Here is a 20,049-nt window from a genome sequence, read left to right on the forward strand (position 1 = left end):
AACATTCTTATCACCAGAGACAGGGAGTTATCTTCAAATATTTTAGTCATTTTTCCATAATTGTCTCTTTTTTCAATTGAGTGTATAATTGCCCAGCCACTTCTTGAGTCTTCATTTGCCAATGAGGGCTTCCATCAACGTATTAAAATCTGTATGCTTTTGTGCTCTTAATATCTTAGGTTTTTTTTTAATTCTCTTGCCCAGTGGAGACCCTAAGATGCTAGAAGTAAGGTGTTGCCTACCCTATAGGCTTTTTAAAGAAATTCCAGGTAATGAGGAAGGAATGAAAGAATGTCATCATTTGCAACTTTTAGTGAAATAATGGATCTAGGAAAAAAAAAGAAATTAAATGACTATTAAGATCACAAAATGGACACAATCACAAGGCAACCTATAAAGTTGTCTTGCCGGAAATTCGAACCTGAACCTAAATCTGATTTATCTGATTGGCCAAATATGAATCTCATTTTAAACTTGTTTGTTTATCAAAATAAAGGAAATGAAATGTATATAAGTACATAGTAAATGACATCTAGAAATGAAATCAATAAAACTAAGACTGTAGGTAACTCTAGGGAGTAAATTATCCAGTTTCTTAAACAAGTAAGAGACAGAGAGAGAAAATTTATAGATTAAATATAGTTTAGGGACATAGCAACTGATCAAAGTTCTAAATTAAACAATATAAAATATATTAAAAATTTTTTAATATTTATTTTTGAGAGATTGAGACAGAGTACAAGCATGGGAGGCACAGATAGAGAGAGGGAGACACAGAATCCAAAGCAGGCTCCAGGCTCTGAGCTGTCATCACAGAGCTGGACAAGGGGCTCAAACCTATGAACCACGAGCTCATGACCTGAGCTGAAGTCAGACACTTAACAGACTGAGTCACCCAAGTGCCCCAATATAAAATATATTTTAAAACTTTATGGGTAAATTAAAAGAATTTGAATACTGGTTTGACTTTTAACTAGGTCAATATTCTTCATCTTTGGGGAGAGTGATGGCATCATGGCATATTTTCTCGATATATATCAATGTGTTTATGGATAGAATTATTTGATGTATGGAATGTGATATAACAATAAGAAGAAGGGTAGAAACTAGAAGGTGTAGGGGCGCCTAGGTGGCTCAGTTGGTTGAGCGTCCGACTTGGGCTCAGGTCATGATCTCACAGCTCGTGAGTTCAAGGCCCGTGTTGGGCTATGTGCTGACAGCTCAGAGCCTGGAGTCTGCTTTGGATTCTGTGTCTCCCTCTCTCTCTGCCCCTAACGCACTCACATTCTGTCTCTGTCTCTCTCAAAAATAAATAAACATTAAAAAAAGAAAAAAAAGTGGGTGATGGGTATTGAGGAGGGAACCTTTTCGGATAAGCACTGGGTGTTGTATGGAAACCAATTTGACAATAAACTTCATATATTGAAAAAAAAAAGAAAAAAGAAAAAAAAATAAACTAGAAGGTGTATAGATAAAATTGCCCAGAAAATGATAACTGTGTAAGCTGCATGAGCTGTACATTGGGGATCATAGCTATATTCTCTCCACTACTTTAGGCTTAGAATATTACACAATAAAAAATTAAAATATCCAGTATTAACAAGTTTGAATTCCAATAATTCTTTAATTTACATATATAAAAAGTATATTGTTATCCCAGTTAGAAGTTACTTAGAAGTCACATAATGCAATCCCTCTTTTCACAGATGAGAAAACAGGCTCAGAATTGATACAGCTTGCTTAAACCATATGTGTGCCTTTAGATAGGGTTAACGCAAGAATCCAATTCTTCTGGCTCTTAGGACACAAACATTTTTATATACTGGGGTACTTAGTATTTTTTAATTTCAATTTTTTATTTAAATTCTAGTTAGTTAACATATATGGTAAAATTGATTTCAGGTGTAGAATTTAGTGATTCATCACTTACATATAACACAGGGTACTTAGAATTTAATTGTGTTGATAAAAAAGCCAAGTATCTCTATAAAGGCAATTAAAAAACAGATTTTATAAGTATGCTAGTGTATAACCAGTTTGCCATTTTTTGATATTTTTCCACTTAATATCTTATATAGGATGCTTTAAATGCACTCTTTTAGTTTCTAGAGCAAAGGAAATGGAAAAGAGCAAAATAATCTGGAGTGAACACCAGTACAAAGTATTTTTTTCTGTTAATCAAGACAGCATACATTAGGAGTAGCAGGTGTTATCTTAAGACAAAAGGCTGATTAGGACTTAGTATACAGCTATTATTTGCAAAGAAACTATTCATCACCATAGAATTTAATGTAGCTTAATTAAAATACATAAATAAGTGTACTCTCTTAGGTTTATATAGATTTCAGTGTTTAGTAAAAGCTTCCTTATAAATCATTTTGAGCCTTACAATGACCTTTTCATATAGAAATTACTATCCCACTCCTGCTCAATGCAAATGATAAAAAGAAAAAAGTAGGGGCGCCTGGGTGGCGCAGTCGGTTAAGCGTCCGACTTCAGCCAGGTCACGATCTCGCGGTCCGTGAGTTCGAGCCCCGCGTCGGGCTCTGGGCTGATGGCTCGGAGCCTGGAGCCTGTTTCCGATTCTGCGTCTCCCTCTCTCTCTGCCTCTCCCCCGTTCATGCTCTGTCTCTCTCTGTCCCAAAAATAAATAAAAAAACGTTGAAAAAAAAAATTAAAAAAAAAAAAAAAAAAAGTAAACGTAGCTAAAGAAAGAAGGCATGTTGTGTAGAAGAACAATAACAATGGAAGTTTGTAGGCTTCTAAAGAGACCTATCTACAGCTGGACTTGGGCAAAGTTGTGTGTGATTGTGGCCTCAAATCCAAGTCACAGAGTATTACCTGTTTTCCCCTCATTCTGGCCCCAGGGGTTATAAGGATCACAGTTACCTGTGTGCATTGGTATCTAAAAAGCCCAGGAAGTGCAATTTTTAAAACCTTTTTTCTTGAGTTTTAATCTCTGATCCCTCTTGGAGACCTAAGGACATTAGATTTTCTCCTAGTTTTATTTCTGAAAGCTGAAAAGTCAGGGCAAAAGGCACTGGGGCCTTCTGACCCATCCCCAGAGTGAACAGAATCCCTGTAGGTCACAGAGACCACCTGTCGGGATCTGGTCAAGAGCATGGGGAAGGAATGGAAAGTCGAGTGGAAGAGGCCTGGCGGGGAGCAGGTGGAGTCCCACTTGCTAGGACTCCTGGGGAAGTGCAAAGCGGTTTGTGCAGGTTTGGGTAGAGCCCCAGCTGGGTTCCCCAGCTTCCCTGGAGCAGGGCAGCACCAGGAAGGCAGTTTTTCTTATGCTGCTACTGCTACTCATCATCTGTGATCAGAAGACACTCTTACCAGTGGGCTAGTGGTAACAGCCCCACAATGTGTGACTCTCACCGACTTTAGCAAGGTTACCTCGCAAGGGGATATAATTAAGTCTCCTAATTCTCTTTGGGGCAGAAGCAAACCTAATAGACTGTATACTATTTTTCTTGTCTAAAGTTTCATTAACTTGCTGCAGTGCAGGGTGTTTATCAGGCGCCAGGGATGTCTTTGAAGCATCCAGCTTGTGGGACCCCCTTGACCACCTCTGGTACCATTGTTGGAGGACCAAAAGCAGTGACTAGGGAATTGCTTCCTTATCTTTTTCTGAAAACTTGTTATATCTTTAATCTGACCTTGAGGTGAGTTCAGCCTGGGATGTGGGGGCTAAAGAGAAGGACCCAAAGATCCTCTTGGAAATTGAGACATTTATATGAATAATCTGCTGGCATCCTCCAAGAATGGCCCATGGTCCCACTGAGCACTCTGCCAGGCCCATTGGCCATCGGGCAAAGGGCCCCATGGGTTCCACGACCACTTCCAAAGCCACATTGGTGAAGTGCCTCAGGACCCTCAGATGCTTGCAAATAATTAGCTAGCACCCCTCTAGAATGCCCTGTAGACTCCACTATCCCCTCCCAAAGGAACCCTGCAGGATCTTCAGGCTTTTTGCTCTTCCAGAATGGCATTGTGCTTAATAGGCTATCTTGTTCACGGTGCCAATTTGTCAGAGCTCCTCTGAACTGGGAGAGACCTGAGCTGCGGAGTGTGGGAGTAGCAGATTAAAGCAACAAGACAAAAAATGAGAGTGGAAGCTTTTAGTTATTTACTACAGTGATATGAGCAAGAAGATAAGAGAGAAAGCACCAACTTCCTCTGTTCCATTCTCTCCCGTGGACCTGCACTCTGGTGGAAAGTCAGGTGGATCTGCAGAGTGTGGGTCCTCTCACTGTTGAGGGAACCCAGAACAAAAGCCTGCAGCAGTCACAGGAGAATGATGATGGGGTGTCATAAAAAATACCCCCACTAAAATGCATTTTTTTCTGAAGAGACAAACACTAGATTTTTTTTCATTTTTTGTTTTCTCTTTCAGTAAATAGACAATGTTTCCAACCATGTGTTTACATAGGAACATTAATGACTAACATGATCTTTTTGTCCTGAGCTATTATATAATCTGAGAAATGAGCCAGAAAACTCTTAATTCACATGTAATATCTTTCCCTTCAGCCATTCTCTATATGCAAACTGAGGTCTGGCCTTAGGTAAGTTAATGACATTCTAAAGAACTGTGACTTTTTGCAAACAACTAAAGCTGAATAGAGATCTCTATTTATTTTAACACCTATTCTACTCACATCACTTTTATGTAGCCTTCCAACCAAGATGAAAATGAAAGCAGCTCTCACATCTCTGGAGAGGTGCTTTCTACGCCTTCGATCTATGTAATACATCAGAAGTGTGCAGGGCACAAATGCTAATTTTATTCGTTTTGGAGCACTTAGGTATTGTTACATTTTTTGTAGTTGTGAGAACTTTTTTAAACGTGAAATTAATAGAACTGCTCAAGAGGGAAAATATAAACCTAATGAAAATGAAATCTCAATCATAAGTTAGTCGATACATTTACTGTATGTAATTATTTTTCTGTGATTTAAGGATTTTATTAAAATCACATATATTCAGATAGAATGCTCTCCTATTTAAAGGTGCCATTGAAATCACTGACCAAATATGACTTCATAATATACTGGTAAACTATTGTAGATTTACTTTCAAATTTTATAGAAATGTTTATCAGGATGAATATATATTTTTTAAAAAAGGCAGACACTAGTTGGTATGATTTTCAATTTGAGTTAGACCCTACCTTTCATACTTAACAATGAATTTTCTGAAATTGTATATTTTTCCTTAAGACACTGCTTTATGATTTTTTGCATAAATATGGCATATTACACAATTTAGTTCATTAAAATTATTGGTCATTAGGAATTAATTGTATCAAATTTTTATGTATTTATCTAAATACCTCTTTTGAGCTGTATCCAGAGCCTCTTATCTCCATGCTAAGAGAACTGTTTTGCATTAGCTATTTTGTAATGAAAAGCAAACTGGTTTCAACTTAATGAATTTGAGTTTAGGTACAAATTTACCGCTTAGTGGTGGTGAGGATTATGTCAGTTGCATTCTGTGAAGTTTTTTAGTCTTTACATAGTCATTGAGAATTAAATATAATAAATATCTTTTTCTTAAATGTGTCTTGCTACAAATGTGTCTTGCCTTAAGTGAAAATTACCATGACACAAGGATCATGAGCAGGTCTAAATGCAAGTTTGAGAGCATCCCTATTTGGCTTTTTCAGATTTCTTAAATAAAACCCAAGGCGTTTGTGGTAATATATGGGGGAAAAGGCAGAGGAGAAGAAAAAGAGGAACAAACTGTAGTGATTTGGATTCAAAGACATGAAAGTGTTTTGTGCTTTTGCCTTTCTTGCCTTCCAAATGCCCTGAGGATGTAGGGATCAGAAATTAAATCAAAATAATGCTTGTACTGAGACTAAAGTTCTGTTCCAGATTCTATCCTCACCCTTCATGTTGAGTTCCTTCCAGACAGATTCCCTGTGTCTTCATATGATGCCTTTGTGCTTCAGAGAGTGAATGAATGTGTTGTACAACCATTGGAAGCCAATCGATCCCTCCTTGCTTTTGTGGTCTACCATGGACTAGTTTTGTGGCCTGAAATGTACCTCTCAACAATCTGAGCCCATTTTCATCTCGGTAAAATAGGAATAATAATCCCTAACCAGAGGAGCTACGGAGGAAATACCAGGCTAATAGTAGCCAACTTAAACATTAAAATTTTTACTTTAGTTTAAATATATCTTGACTCTCTCTTTCTGAGAACCACTTTGAAGTTGTATGTGGAATTTAAGACTGTGTGGCCTGGGTTGGTAGTCCTGGAGAAGGGTACTTGTAGTAACTCCTACCTAATTTACAAACTGCAGTCTAGTCAGACATAAAGAGGCATCTGGGGCAGTTAGCCTCATAACACTCCCTGACCTCTGATTGTTAATTAGCTGGTGCCAGGATAAAATCCCACCAAGAGCATTCACTTTAAATCCTTTCCTTCACCTGGGAGGATGTGGTAATACCTGATATGGTGGTCCATTCTTTACGGGTAGGTGATGGACAGAGATGACCCTAAGAGCATAAACTTAAGTTCTTCTGGAGCCACCTGTGTGCCTTGGATATAACACACACACACTCTCTCTCAATATATATATTGAGAGAGAGCAACATACACACATACACACACACGTGTGTGTGTATGTGTGTATGTGTATGTTTTCCCATAGAAATTCCCTATTTCCTCATGTTTACATTTGTTTACATTCCATATTGGAAGAGCCCAAATGTCTAGTTCATTGAGAAATTGAGTGTTAACATGTTCTTGTTGGCTCTTGTTTCCTAATAAGAAATAAGAAAATGTTTGCTTTACTTTTTCTTGGCCAGGAAGCCATCTCTATTTAGAAGTGTCAGCAAGGACTAGCCAGATTGGTCTCATTGCCTGTATATACTTGCTGGATCCAGATCTTTTCAGCCAGGACTCAATATCACAGAGCAAGGTATTCCAGGGCTTTGGGATTGAGGACAAGCCTGAATGAACCTGGAACTCAAAAGCATGTAGGTTCTATCATCTGCCCCATTGAGTTTTCTCTTAATAGCTGTTTATACTTAAATAATAGCAAACAAATATGCTTACCACTTTCTTAAAACCTGGCTTTTGGGATAGGATATTCAGAGGTGAGACTGACTGTGGAGCATGTTGTAAGAAATTTACTCCCTTGACATAGAAACTCATGTCAACTGAGCTTTCCTGTTTGCCTTATTTGTCTTAAGCTCCAAATGCTGAGTCTATCGTATCAAGGTGTGAGGGAGAACTGACCTACATCTAGGATTGAGTAGAAGAGAGTATCCGAACACAGTGTTCTGTGGGTTCAGTGTTTCTTCACTTACATTTTGTCATCTGTAACATTAAATATAGTCTTCATCTAATTGCTGGGATTGCTCATTAGGATGCAAGAAAAAATTTTCTTCAAAATATTTCCTTAAAAATATTAAAGAATAATTCTTCTTTAGTAAAATCTATGAGTAAAAATAAGCAATTTAATGTAACAGTTTATACCAAAAAGTTAATTTGTGAATGAATATAATATTAAAGTCATCAAAATATTTATGAAGTAATCTTTTTAAAGTAAATTTTATTATTTCAAAATCTTTGATTAAATTTGTGTCTCACTTATATAAATATCAATTTGGGAATATGCAGATATATTTTACTTCATGTAATGGGTAGATAGTGAATGTAGTCTTAAGAAAAAATGGAAATAATTTATTCTGGTTTTCTTATAGAAAATATTTATATTCTTAAGAAACTAAACTCTTGTCTTTGGGTAAGAAACCAAATTTTTCAGATGTAGTATTCTGTGTAACAGATGACTGCTCCAGGGCACTAAATAGTTGAAAGATAATTTGTGCAAATAATTTCCTTTCTTTTTGATTTTAAATAATCCCAATATGAGTCCTTAAAAACTCTTTTAGTGGAATACACCATATATATTTTATGTTTTTAAAAATATGTATCTGCATATGAATTTCTTTTAAGTAAATTTTATGTAAATAAAATCTTTAGAAGTGAAACACTATATAATGGATAAGTTTTATCTTTGTTCATTTTGATCCTCATTCCCATTGGACAAATCATTAATGACCCATAAAACAATTTAAAACAATTAAATGTAATAGTGTATGCCTTTATTTGGATGTACTTAATGGTAAATCATTTTGTAATGTGGTGAAGATAAGAATATATTTGAATTCTATAGAAGTAATCACTTAAACTACTTTGCAATTTCAAATTTTCATGTATACATAGCTAAAATATAGATACACATCTTTTAGAAGGGTACATCTGTATGTTAAGCAAAAGCATCATGATCACAGGAATGTTTCTCTGTGTGTGTATGTGTATGTGTGTGTGTGTGTTAGTTTAATAGTCAGTAAGTCAAATTCTGCCATATGGTGATCAACTCCATTTACTGAAATTATATGGATATAACTAAACATTAGCCATCATGATTATAATCAGATGAAATAATCTCCATAATTGTATTTACTGTGTCCCTGCACCTGTTTTCTATTCCAATGATTTTCCCCATCCATGAGTCAGCTGTTATCAGAATTTCCCTATCATGCAAAACATTTATTAAATGCATGCTTGTTTTAACATTATTTTCAGGTGTGATGATGGATGGAAAGAAATCGAAGTCATCTTTCCAGTTATCAAGGAACTTTATATAATAATGCTTAACTATTATAAATGTAATCTGTAGAGTACTCTTGATATAGCTACTATAATTTAACCAATAAAATCTATGTGGAGACAGATAAATCATGAAAAATTGCACCATGACCAACTACTAAAATTCAAGAAAAAAAATGCTTGTCCCATTTTTTGAAATCTATATGCATTGCATATAAAAAGAATTTCAGCTGGACTGAATTTCAGCTGGCTTTGAATTCAGGGCCTCATGATGTCCAAGAGCAATTGCATTGGACGGAGTTAAATAGATACGGAAAACTATTCAAGAGTATTGAAGTAGGGGAAAGATACTGAACTCTACTCTCCTAAAAGGCAGGAAAGTTTGTGAGCACTGGGTTGAGTTGATAGGAAAGTATGGAGGGATTTGGTGTGGGGAGGTTGGTTCATGTGACAAAAGAGTCTGTGTTTGCTAACTGGTGCTTATCGAAGTTAGGCTCCTATCTTCCCACAGAGACTGGGAGATTGGGATCCTCTCTTCCGTGATGATGACATTTCAAAAGAACAGCTCCCAGGTTCTTAAGAAAGATTGTCCTAGGTTATAAAAGATTTATATTTCAAAGGGGCAGAAAAATAATTTACAATTGCAAGCTTTCTAACTTTAATGCTCTGAGAAAGGAGTGGTGAAAGGCCTATGTCTGGCAGAGATTTATCTGAAATTTAGTCAAATTGAGGGACTTATTAATCATTAATGACATACAGAAGCCTTCTCTGTCTATAGAATGCCTGGGTGGCTAGTCAGTTAAGCATCTGACTCTTGGTTTCCGCTCAGATCATGATCTCATGGGTTCATGAGTTCAAACGCTGCATAGGGCTCTGCACAGATAGTGCAGGGCCTGCTTGGGATTCCCTCTCTCTCCCTCTCTCTCTGCTCCCCCACCTCGTGCACTCTCTCAAAATAAATAAACGTAAAAAAAGAAGACTTCTCCATCTACATATAATATTGATGTTGTATTATTGATATTAATTATATCTGTGTATCTATCTATTATCTATCTACCTGCCTGCCTGCCTACCTACAGGAATTGAAGGAAACAACATGAAAAAAAATCAAGCAAAGAATTTACAAAAAGTCTATAGCTTACAATGGATATTTGAATTAATTATCTGCAGCATCTTTATAATTCATTCAGAAGACCAAGCTTTTCTCCAAAGATTGTGGGGAAAAAGGGAAACAAAATACAATTACTCACAAGCCTGGTTTCTTCTCCCACTCTTAAATCGTTGCACTTCAGAACTGATTACTAGATTTAAGAAACTTCCAATTGCTTCAAGAACAAACCTCAATTCATTAGCAGGGCACATATGTTCTTTGAAAGTAATACAACCATTCCCCAGCAGCACAAAGCTGACTATGATTCCTTGCAACTTTACAGATCTGTGCCTTAGCAAGTGTTCGACCCTTTTGGCTATTACCTCTTTGTGGCATATTTGGTGAGAGCTTATTCAGACTTCATAACCTCACTTTAATGTCAATTCTTTCTAAAAAATATTGCCAAAATGCACTACGGACTATCAGATACACAGACTATCACTCTTTCTTCTGTGTGTTAGTATTGAGCACCTTGTGCATAATTTTCTTATTACACTGATTACATTGTACATGTACATAGCTGCCTCCTTCAGAATAGTGGTGCTCTAGTATTTATCCAAGCCACAGAAACCAATAAAATTCCAAACACATAACATTCAACAAATATTTGTGAAATATATAAACAGGTGAATAATCATTAAGAGTTAATATGAATATCAAGTGCAATTACATATATTAAATATTTGAAAATATATGTAATTTTATACCTTCATGTGGTTATGCATTTATAAAAATGTAGGAAGTGGTATAATTCCAACTATTTATATATGTATATATATATATATATATATATATATATGTATATACACACACACACACACACTTCCTTATAGATTGGATCTAGAAATATAGGGAAAGCCACTATTCTATGGTTTTTTTCTGATATATGAGAGAATGAAAATCAAAATAGGATCTCTCTGAAGAAAATAAGGCACAAGAATAAAATTCCTGTGAGATTTCTACTTGGGAAGGAAGATAACTGTTGGGACATTATTCAGTATAGCATTTCAAAAGTAAATATAGTCAATTCCACAAAATATGTATTTCATAAATACCAAAGCAGAACAATCCAGTGCAGAAGAAGAGAAAGGAATCAAGACCTGAGACTGTCCTGCAATGAATATGAAGTTATTAAGTGGAATACTTCCTACCACTCAAGAGGGCACTGAGAGATTAAAATCTTGAACCAGACGTGTGTCTTTTTGACCTCTGCTGACACCAGCCTCTGCTCCAAAACTCAGTTTGAAGGGTAATATGACTCCTCCTTGCTTTCTTGTTGCTTTCTGGCAGTGCTATCCTTACTGTATCTGCTAATACTAGCAGGCTGTGAAGAAAATTAACACACACAACCTCCCAAGCCTATATCATCTTCTACGAGATCTCATTTCAGAATCACGGCTACAATCTGTAAAGCACCTTTTGAGAGGCTATTAAGTTTAACTTCACCATACCTAACGCTCCTATTTGCTGCTGTTTGTTGCTGTCCAGTTAGCATGCCAATTGATTCTATAATATATGATGTGCTAAATTGTTAGACCCTTGCTCTCTGTTTGAACTTCCTTTCTTTTAATCTGCATTTCATGACTAGTTTCTTTGTCCTGCTTTCAACTAATCTCTTGAAATGCCTATTCTAAAGTCAGCCAACCCATTCTCTGAATGCTTCCTTCACAGTATTGCTTCAAATGAGATCTGGCCATTCCCAGAGAATATTGTTTCTTCTGTAATCATCCAGGAAAAATATTTATTTGTTCGAACCCTTCATAATTCAGGGCAAGAGTGAAGATGTTATCTTCGACACTCACTACTGCTTCCATATTATTTTTCATACCCCTAGGATATAAAAGAAGTATTTTTAGCATCTATCATCAATATTAGATTAATCAACTCCCATCCTTTAATTCATTGATGACTTGGGTATGGCTGACACATCAGATTCTGACATTTTTGGTATATTGGATACTCATTGATAACCCCTTGAATCCCCTGGCCTCTGGGGTTTTGACAGCTAGGATTTTCATATTCATATTTTTTAATGACTTTCTCCTCCCTTGTTTTCATTAACTCATTTCTGCAATCACAGTTATGTTTTTCTTCAGAAACAGTGTCACCAAACATAATAAATAATTTAAACATCAAACTATGCAGCCACCTTTTTTCCTCTGTACTCAAGTACTCCAAATGCAGGTTTTTCTTCTTCATTATTACGCAGAAGACCATTGACATCCTCCTGTCTAAGTCTTTATTTAGTGTTTAGTCCCAGTCCCATTTAGCAACATTTCATGATTTATCTTTTCAATTACTCCTGTGGATGATTTAATTTTATTGTATCCCTGATGTCATATCACATGCACCTGCCAAAGTTCTGACCCTGGAAGAAACAGTGAAGGATCTAAGAATCTTGTATTTGAAGAAGTCAAACTACGTGCACTTTTCTTATACTAATCATTATTTGCAGATTTATTTAAATCTTTGTAAGCCTCAATTTACTCAAACATCACATGAGAAAACTAATAGTAGATACTTCACAGAATTACTATAAAAAGGATGAAATAATCCAGTGAAGGTGTTTATCACAGCAAGTGTTTAATACTTTCAAGCTAACATCGTCATTATTGCTATTGATTTAGTTTTGTCTATTTTCTCTGTCCTTTCATATGATAAAACAGAGGCAGAGTGTACATTTATGATCATTTTAATATGGTCACAATATTTAACTGGATTTTCAACAATGATTCACAGTATTACTATATATTTTTAATTTTTGCCCTCTTAAGGAAACTATTTCCTTTTCCAGTACTCTCTACTATCCTCCAGGTCCTTACCTACCAGAAATCCTGCCTCTTTTCATTCTCATAACCTTACCTTGTATTTAAAAATATAAACATAGGCCAAAATGTAAGCACATTGCTTCTTCCCACCATGATATCTCCAAATCTATAGGAATAAACACACAATTCATGGTATCACTAGCCTTGTTCCAGAATATTCTCCATTAGGCTATTAGTTGCAGGATGTCAGTGAATGTTTCTGTCTTGTCCCCTACCCTGACAGACCAACACAGTATCTGCTAACCAATAGGATTATCATCTTTTTAACATATAAATGGCACTTTTATGTATATTATTGTTATTTTATGGATTACCATAATCTGAGAAAACAGAAAAATATAGCTTTTGCAGACTGAAATTTGTCCTTCCCAAATTCATATGTTGAAACTATAATGGCCAATGTGACTATATTTAGATATAGGGTCCTCAAGTAGGTAGTTAAGGTTAAATGAGGTGATAATGATGGGACCCTAATCTGATAAAATTAGGATCCTTGGAAGAAGAAGCAGAGACTTCAAAGAGCTCCCTCTCTTCCAGGCATATAAAGAGAAAAGGCCATGTGAGGACATAAGGAGGCCATCTGTAATCCAAGATGAGATCTCATCAGACACCAGCATTGCTGCTGCTTTGATCTTAAACTTCCAACCACCAGAACTGGGGAAAAAAAATTTTTCTGGTTTTTTATCCAGCCTGTGATATTTCATTTTGGCAGACTGGGCAGACCAATTTTGTTTTTTAACAAAAGCTACTATAATTTCTTTTAGAAAGTTAAAGTTTGTTTGAACTTTTTCAGTTTTCCATCACTTTATTTGATATTTGATGGCACTTAAAAAAATTATTGAAGAACCATGGGGAATTTGTATCATATTATACTTGCTTCAGAATATTCTGCTGGTAAAGGAGTCATGTGGAGAATGTATGGATTTTATATTGTTCAAATGATACTTAGTTTTAAAAGCATCTGATTTCTAATTTGTATGGGAAGGAAAGAACACAGATATAGAAAAATAGCTCTACTTTCCTTGACATCGAACCAGAAAATCTGTGGGATATTGAGTTCAGGAAATGAGACCTGCTTTCCAATTAATTATTCTAGTACTTAAGCAACTAAATGCTGATAACTAAAAAAACAAAAACAAACCAAATGTCTGAAACCTAAAGATACTACTTGAAGACTAACATGCTCCAGGAGCAGTTGTGGATTTGCGTCCCAGCATGCTGATATACAAATACAAGTAACGGAAGAAGAGGAAGATTATCAGTTGAACCTTTACTTCACAGCAAATGCTTACCCATTTGTTTTTGTGGAAACTAATGTCTTCTTACATAAATTATATCATGCCATTCTCTCCTTTCTGTGTAAAGCTCATTTCTACTAACAGTTCCCTGTATGTTATCTATTCATATGTGTTACAAAAATAGTGTTCCCCAAATTTAAAAATTAGCTATACTTTAGCTGTGTTCAACCCTGTCCCATGCTTACTTCTCATTCTGTCAATATTAAATGAAAGTGTTTTTTTTTGTTTGTTTTTTGTTTTTTGTTTTTTGTATTTTGTTTTTTTTTTTTTTTAGAGATTGAGAGAGAGCAGGTATGCACACGAGCAGGGGCGGGAAACAGTAAGAGGGAAAGAGAGAATATAAAGCAGACTCCACATCCAGTGCAGAGCCTGATGTGGGTCTTGATCTCACAACCATGAGATCATGACCCGAGTGGAAATCAAGAATCTGACGCTTAATTGACTGAGCCACCCAGGCGCCCCTAAAAGACCTTTTTAAAAAAGATTGTAAATGAAGCATGCAGTAAACAGTATGATAACCTCCCCCACGCCCCCCCCCACCCCCCCACCCCGCAAACATTAGCTCAGGGATTCTGAACTTTGGAATCACTAACATTTTGGACAGAATTATGCTTATTGTGTGTGATTGCTCCTGTGCTTAGCTGCATCCTGCTCTTCATCCACTAGTTTCCAGTGGAGTAGCTCCCCACATTTTGTTGAAAACCAAAAATAGCTTCAGATATTGCCAGATATCTGCTGGAGGACAAACATATTCTTGGTTGAGCACAACTGTGTTTACTACTTGTTGCTTTTGCTATAAATTAGTAATTATTAAAACTCCACACACACAAGAGGGGTCTATTCAAATTTGGGTACTATTCATTTTATTAACATAATATAACTAGGTAAAATAGTCAAGTATTTTCTTTATTGGGCACAGAGTAAAATAATCTATGTTAATGACAGCCTGGTGAGATCTAGGCACATAAACTTTAATTTTCTCCAAAGGTCAGCTTCCATTCTTGATAAATGCTAGTCTTTATTTTAAACATTGTGTTTTATGACACTAGTTCCTATCATTTGAAGTCATATCCCATCTGTAGTAGGCTATATCCAAATGTCAAGATAAAATTTTTCAATTTATTGCATATTTAGGTATTTCTGACCATAGAAATAGCCAATTGACATGCAAAAGATAAATAGTTTATTACCAAGTCTATCTGATTATTTGGGCAGCAGAAATCCCTGGGCCAGCACGATTGATATATGACATTCAGTTGCATCAAACCAACCTCGCAGGGATTCAGTTAATTGAGTGGGAGCTATTATTACTGTCAAGAAATCCACACATGTTGCAGAATAGTTCACTCAGTACCAGAATAAAGGAACCTTAGAATTGAAAGTTGTCTTAGTAATTATTTAGTCCAAATTTCTCCAGTGTTGAATTTTCTCACAGATATTAACTCAGCATTGACTTGAGTACACCCAGATATGATTTTTAAAATTCCAAGTCTTAGTGAAACCAAATATCACAAAATTAGAGATTGGAAATACTAGAATTATCTATGTTTTTCTAGGTTGTAGATTCAAGGATCTTGTTAAATCATTTTTACTGTTGAAACATTCTCAATCATCCTAAATAATTTTGTTGATATATAAGCATGAAGACAACAATGTTGAAGTGCTTTGTATCTTTCTATTATAAAAGTATACCAGAATACTTTCAATAAGATATTTGAAAAGGCCACAATATAAACATGGATTTGTCTTACCCTAAACTCCTCTGCAAAAGAAACCTTTTTAAAAAAGATAAATAAGTATTTTCTCTTAAAGCATATATGTCTGTTTTAGGTCAAGAAAAAATGTCCATAAACACATTCTGAGAATGTTCAAGCATTTTTTATGTCTGTTAACAAAAGTATGCATATGAAGTTAAAACTCTGTCATTGAAGTATTTACTAATCAACCACTGATAATGTTTATAATTGTCAAAAACATTAACAAAAAATTATTCAAAGTAGTTCAGTAAATGCTTCTCTTATTTATGGATATGTTTAAAAATGAAATGAGCTTTAAAAATCATTAATACCTGTGAATTTCATGATGAAATCACCATTATGGAATTGCCCCTAAGTAATGATTTTGGAGAAGTGTGCAGGTACATGTCTATGTAAGCCCTCAAATGCTAAACAAATACTCCTAGAAAATGAAGATAAATTGTTTTGTATGTATTTTTCATCTTTGTCTTTCATCTTTGTTTCTCATTTTCTGTCTGTATTGCCTTTTCTAGGCTCTCTGATATACAACAGAAGTGGTGCTGGCTTAGGCAGCACATATGCTAACATTGGAAAGATACAGAGAAGATTAGCATGGCCCCTGGACAGGATGATACAATAGAAGTGTTGATATTGACTATCTTTGGTCTCAGAGAGAAAGCTATCAATACTTCAATATTACATATGTTTTTTTGTTTTTTTCCCATTCAGATTATCAAATAAAAGAAGTCCCCTTCTATGGTGAGGTTTCCCCCCCATCAATAATAGGTGTTGGCTTATTTGTGAAGTTTTTCTCTCTTATTGATCATATGACTTTTCTTCATTGTCCTATAAATGTTGCAAATTGTATAACATAGTTAAAATGATAAGTTACTCTTTTACTTATGGGATAAGCTATTCTGTATCATATGTTATTCTTGTTACATATTATTGAATTTGACTGGCCAATATTTTGTTAAAGATTCTGCATCCATGTGCATGAGAGATATTCATCAGATATGTTCTGACTTTTGCAAAGTGCTTGTCAACTTTTGATATTAAGGTCATGTTGGCAACATAAAATTAATTATTTCTTTGCTAAAATCTGGAAAAATTTTGCAACATTGATGTTATTTCTTTCTTAAAAATATAGAACAAGTACGTGGGAAACCATCTGCACTTAAGGTTTTCTCCCTTTTTTTTAATTATAGATCTATTTTTATAAGGTATATAACAATTCAGATTTTCTATTCTTTTTTGAGTTCTACAGGAATTTGTCTATATAGCCAAAGTCACTGCCAAAAATTGTAAATACTTTTGTTATTTTTATGTCTAGAACCTTCAGTGATGATCATTTCGGTTCTTTCTGTTTTTGATCAGATTTTATAAGCATTCATCAATTTGATTAACCTTTTAGCATTGTCATTGTTCTCAACTGCATTTTATTTTCTATTTCATTGCTTTCTTCTTTTATCTTCATTGTTTTTTCCTTTATCCTCTTTTGTTTTTTTGATGTTTGTTTTTTTGGGGGTTTTTTTGGAACTTATTGAGATGGAGCTTAAAAAGTGTACATTTGTTCAAAACCATGATAAGTAAAAATGCTAGTGAGTAGATTGGTCCAATCTTTCAGTTACATAAGGGATGGGCAATTCATAAATAATAACTATTTTACTTCACAGAACTTCTGCAAATTAGAATCAGTACAGCCACTACAAGAAGTATTTTATAAGATTATTAGTTTTTCTTATCTCATTTAAGCAAACATATGAAATGAAAGCTATTTTTCATTCCATATGAAGAATGTTTTTAAAAAATCACTGCAGGGGCTCCTGGATGGCTCAGTCGGTTAAGCATCCAGCTTTGGCTCAGGTCATGATCACACAGCTCATGAGTTCAAGCCCCGCATCCGGCTGTGTGCTGACAGCTCAGAGCCTGGAACCTTCTTCAGAACGTGTCTCTGTCTCTGTGTCCCTCCCTGCTCACACACTGTCTTTCTCTCAAATATAAATAAATGTTAACAAAAATTATAAAAAAAGTCACTGCAGGTATGACTTATCCAAGTGTCCATGGGTTTTATACTGTCAATCCAGTATGCAATGCAAAACAGAAGAAATGTTAAAAGAACCTGTATGGAAAAATATCAGACATATGGATATGAGTTTGATAAACCAAGGTCTATATTACAAAAGTGTGAGTCATAGCTCAATTTAGAAAAAAAAATGCAAAAGTTTTTTTAAAGGAATTATAGCTCTGTACATAATTCTTTATTGACTAGCTGATGAGATAGTGTGTAAGTGGCATGAAAGCTCTGGGTGAAAATAACTGTCTCTAAATAGAATGAAGCCATTGTGCAACTAGAAACTTCTTTTTCCTTCAAGTTTAAACACTTTTCCTATTTGAAGGGAACATAAGAGAGAAAGAAATGTTGAACCACAACTCTCTAGAAGAAATAAAGTGCATCTCTTAATTCTTAACTTTAGTTCTTTTTAAAAAATATGTATCTATTTATAACATGTGATATATAATTTTTAAAAGTATATATATGCTTTATGCAACACACACACAAACACCACTGTAAATGAGATACAGACTGGGAGTAATTTTTTCTGCACATTATTTTAGGAAAAGTTACCATTCTTTTCATATGATGATAGTTAATAATATAATAATAATAGTATAGTAGTAATAATAGTATATTGTGAACTATAAAATTGATAAAAAATGCTGTGATAAATCTACATATGTTGGACCACTGTAAATTAATTGTGATATATGTTTAAAATATATTTCATACAATACTATAGGAGATAAACTGAGAGACAAACCTTTATTTAGAATAAACCATACTGTGAGAGTGATATTTGAAGACACGTTTGATTAGGAATAACACTACGTCTTTGAAAGAAACTCGTAGACCTTTTAAAGGAAAGCAAAGCAAGCAGCTGCAGTCCAGTGTTGCACAGTAATATCTTCTGTATTTGTTCACTGGCTCTAACAAAGCTTGCAGTTTCCCCTTACCTTAGTACTCTGCCTTACATCAGTGAATACACCATTGAAATACAGATAATAATCTGCATTGTCTATCAGTTCATGAATATTTGTTTGAAATACTCTATGTATTGCTTACCTCACATACAGTGTTAGTCTCATGATTCCTTATAACAACAACCATACTGTTGTTTTACATTGTTAGTAACCTAAAATGTGTCGCTGTGCCATAAAAACTCTCTTGGCTATATATCATGATAATAATGCATAAGAATATGTGTTTTTTGTTTCTTTGTTTTGTTTTTTACAAATTTCTCATTATAAAATAAATGTCATGGGGATATAACGTATATAGCATGATGAGTATAGTTAATAACACTGTATTGCATATTTAAAAGTGGCTAAAAGATAGATCTTAAAACTTATCACAAAAGGGACGCCAGGGTAGTTCAGTTGGTTAAGCGTCTGACCTTGGCTCAAGTCATGATCTCACAGTTCCTGAGTTAGTACCCTGTATGTGGCTCTCGGCTATCAGCACAGAGCCGGCTTTGGATCCTCTGTCCCCTCTCTCTCTGCCCCTCCGCCACTTGAGCTACCATTGTCTCTCTCAATAAATAAATAAATAAATAAATAAATAAATAAATAAATAAACTAAGTAACTAACTAACTAACTAAACAACTTATCACAAGAAAAAAATGTAACTATGTATGGTACCTAGGTATCAAAACATAACATAAGATAACCTAGGTACATAACAACTAGTTACCTAGTTGTTACCTAGACTTATTGCGGAGCTCATTTGGCAATATCTACAAATACCAAATCATTATGCTGTATGCTTGAAAAAACAATCAACACCCTACCCAGATTCAGTGTGAGAAACCATAGAATAAATCAGTGTTTGAGCTGGGTAGGCCCTAGGAATCATCTACTAAACTCCCTGCTTTCTGAGGAACACTTCGTGCTCTAATTGACAAAGATCCAAAGATCTTTGTGTTATACCAGAAGATTGACTGTATGTGACAGAAACCTAGATACCCTTCCACACACACACACCCTTCCACAATCCCACTGTACAGGAATAAAAATGATTCCTAAGGCTATATTAAAAAAACAAACAAACAAAAAACATTTCTGTTTTAGAGTCCAAGACCAAAATTCAATGCCACATTTGTGGCTTACTAGCTTTTGAATCTTGGGCAAGTTCCAATACTCTGGCAAAGTCATTTACCATTTATATCTTTTGATTTCCTTCTCTGTAAACTTAAGACTCATCATAGAATTTGTTTTATAGGACTGCTGTAAGGATCAAATGACAAAGTGTTTAACAATTATTGTAAAATCTCAATGACTTAAATTTTATGGTCTACCTTAAATGACTTTGTGTATTCAAAATGGCCCACAGCATGTAACAGGTATT

At 34.9% G+C, this 20,049-nt stretch overlaps 1 non-coding gene across 1 annotated transcript; it reads left to right on the forward strand.

Annotated features, from left to right (window-relative positions):
• The first annotated feature begins 16,200 nt into the window (after positions 1-16,200).
• Positions 16,201-16,306, forward strand: LOC122232083. Its single transcript, XR_006209433.1, has one exon. It is a non-coding gene; the product is annotated as a U6 spliceosomal RNA (small nuclear RNA).
• Positions 16,307-20,049: the final 3,743 nt, after the last annotated feature.

Source organism: Panthera tigris, chromosome A1 (assembly GCF_018350195.1).
Source record: "Panthera tigris isolate Pti1 chromosome A1, P.tigris_Pti1_mat1.1, whole genome shotgun sequence".
NCBI lineage: Eukaryota > Metazoa > Chordata > Mammalia > Carnivora > Felidae > Panthera > Panthera tigris.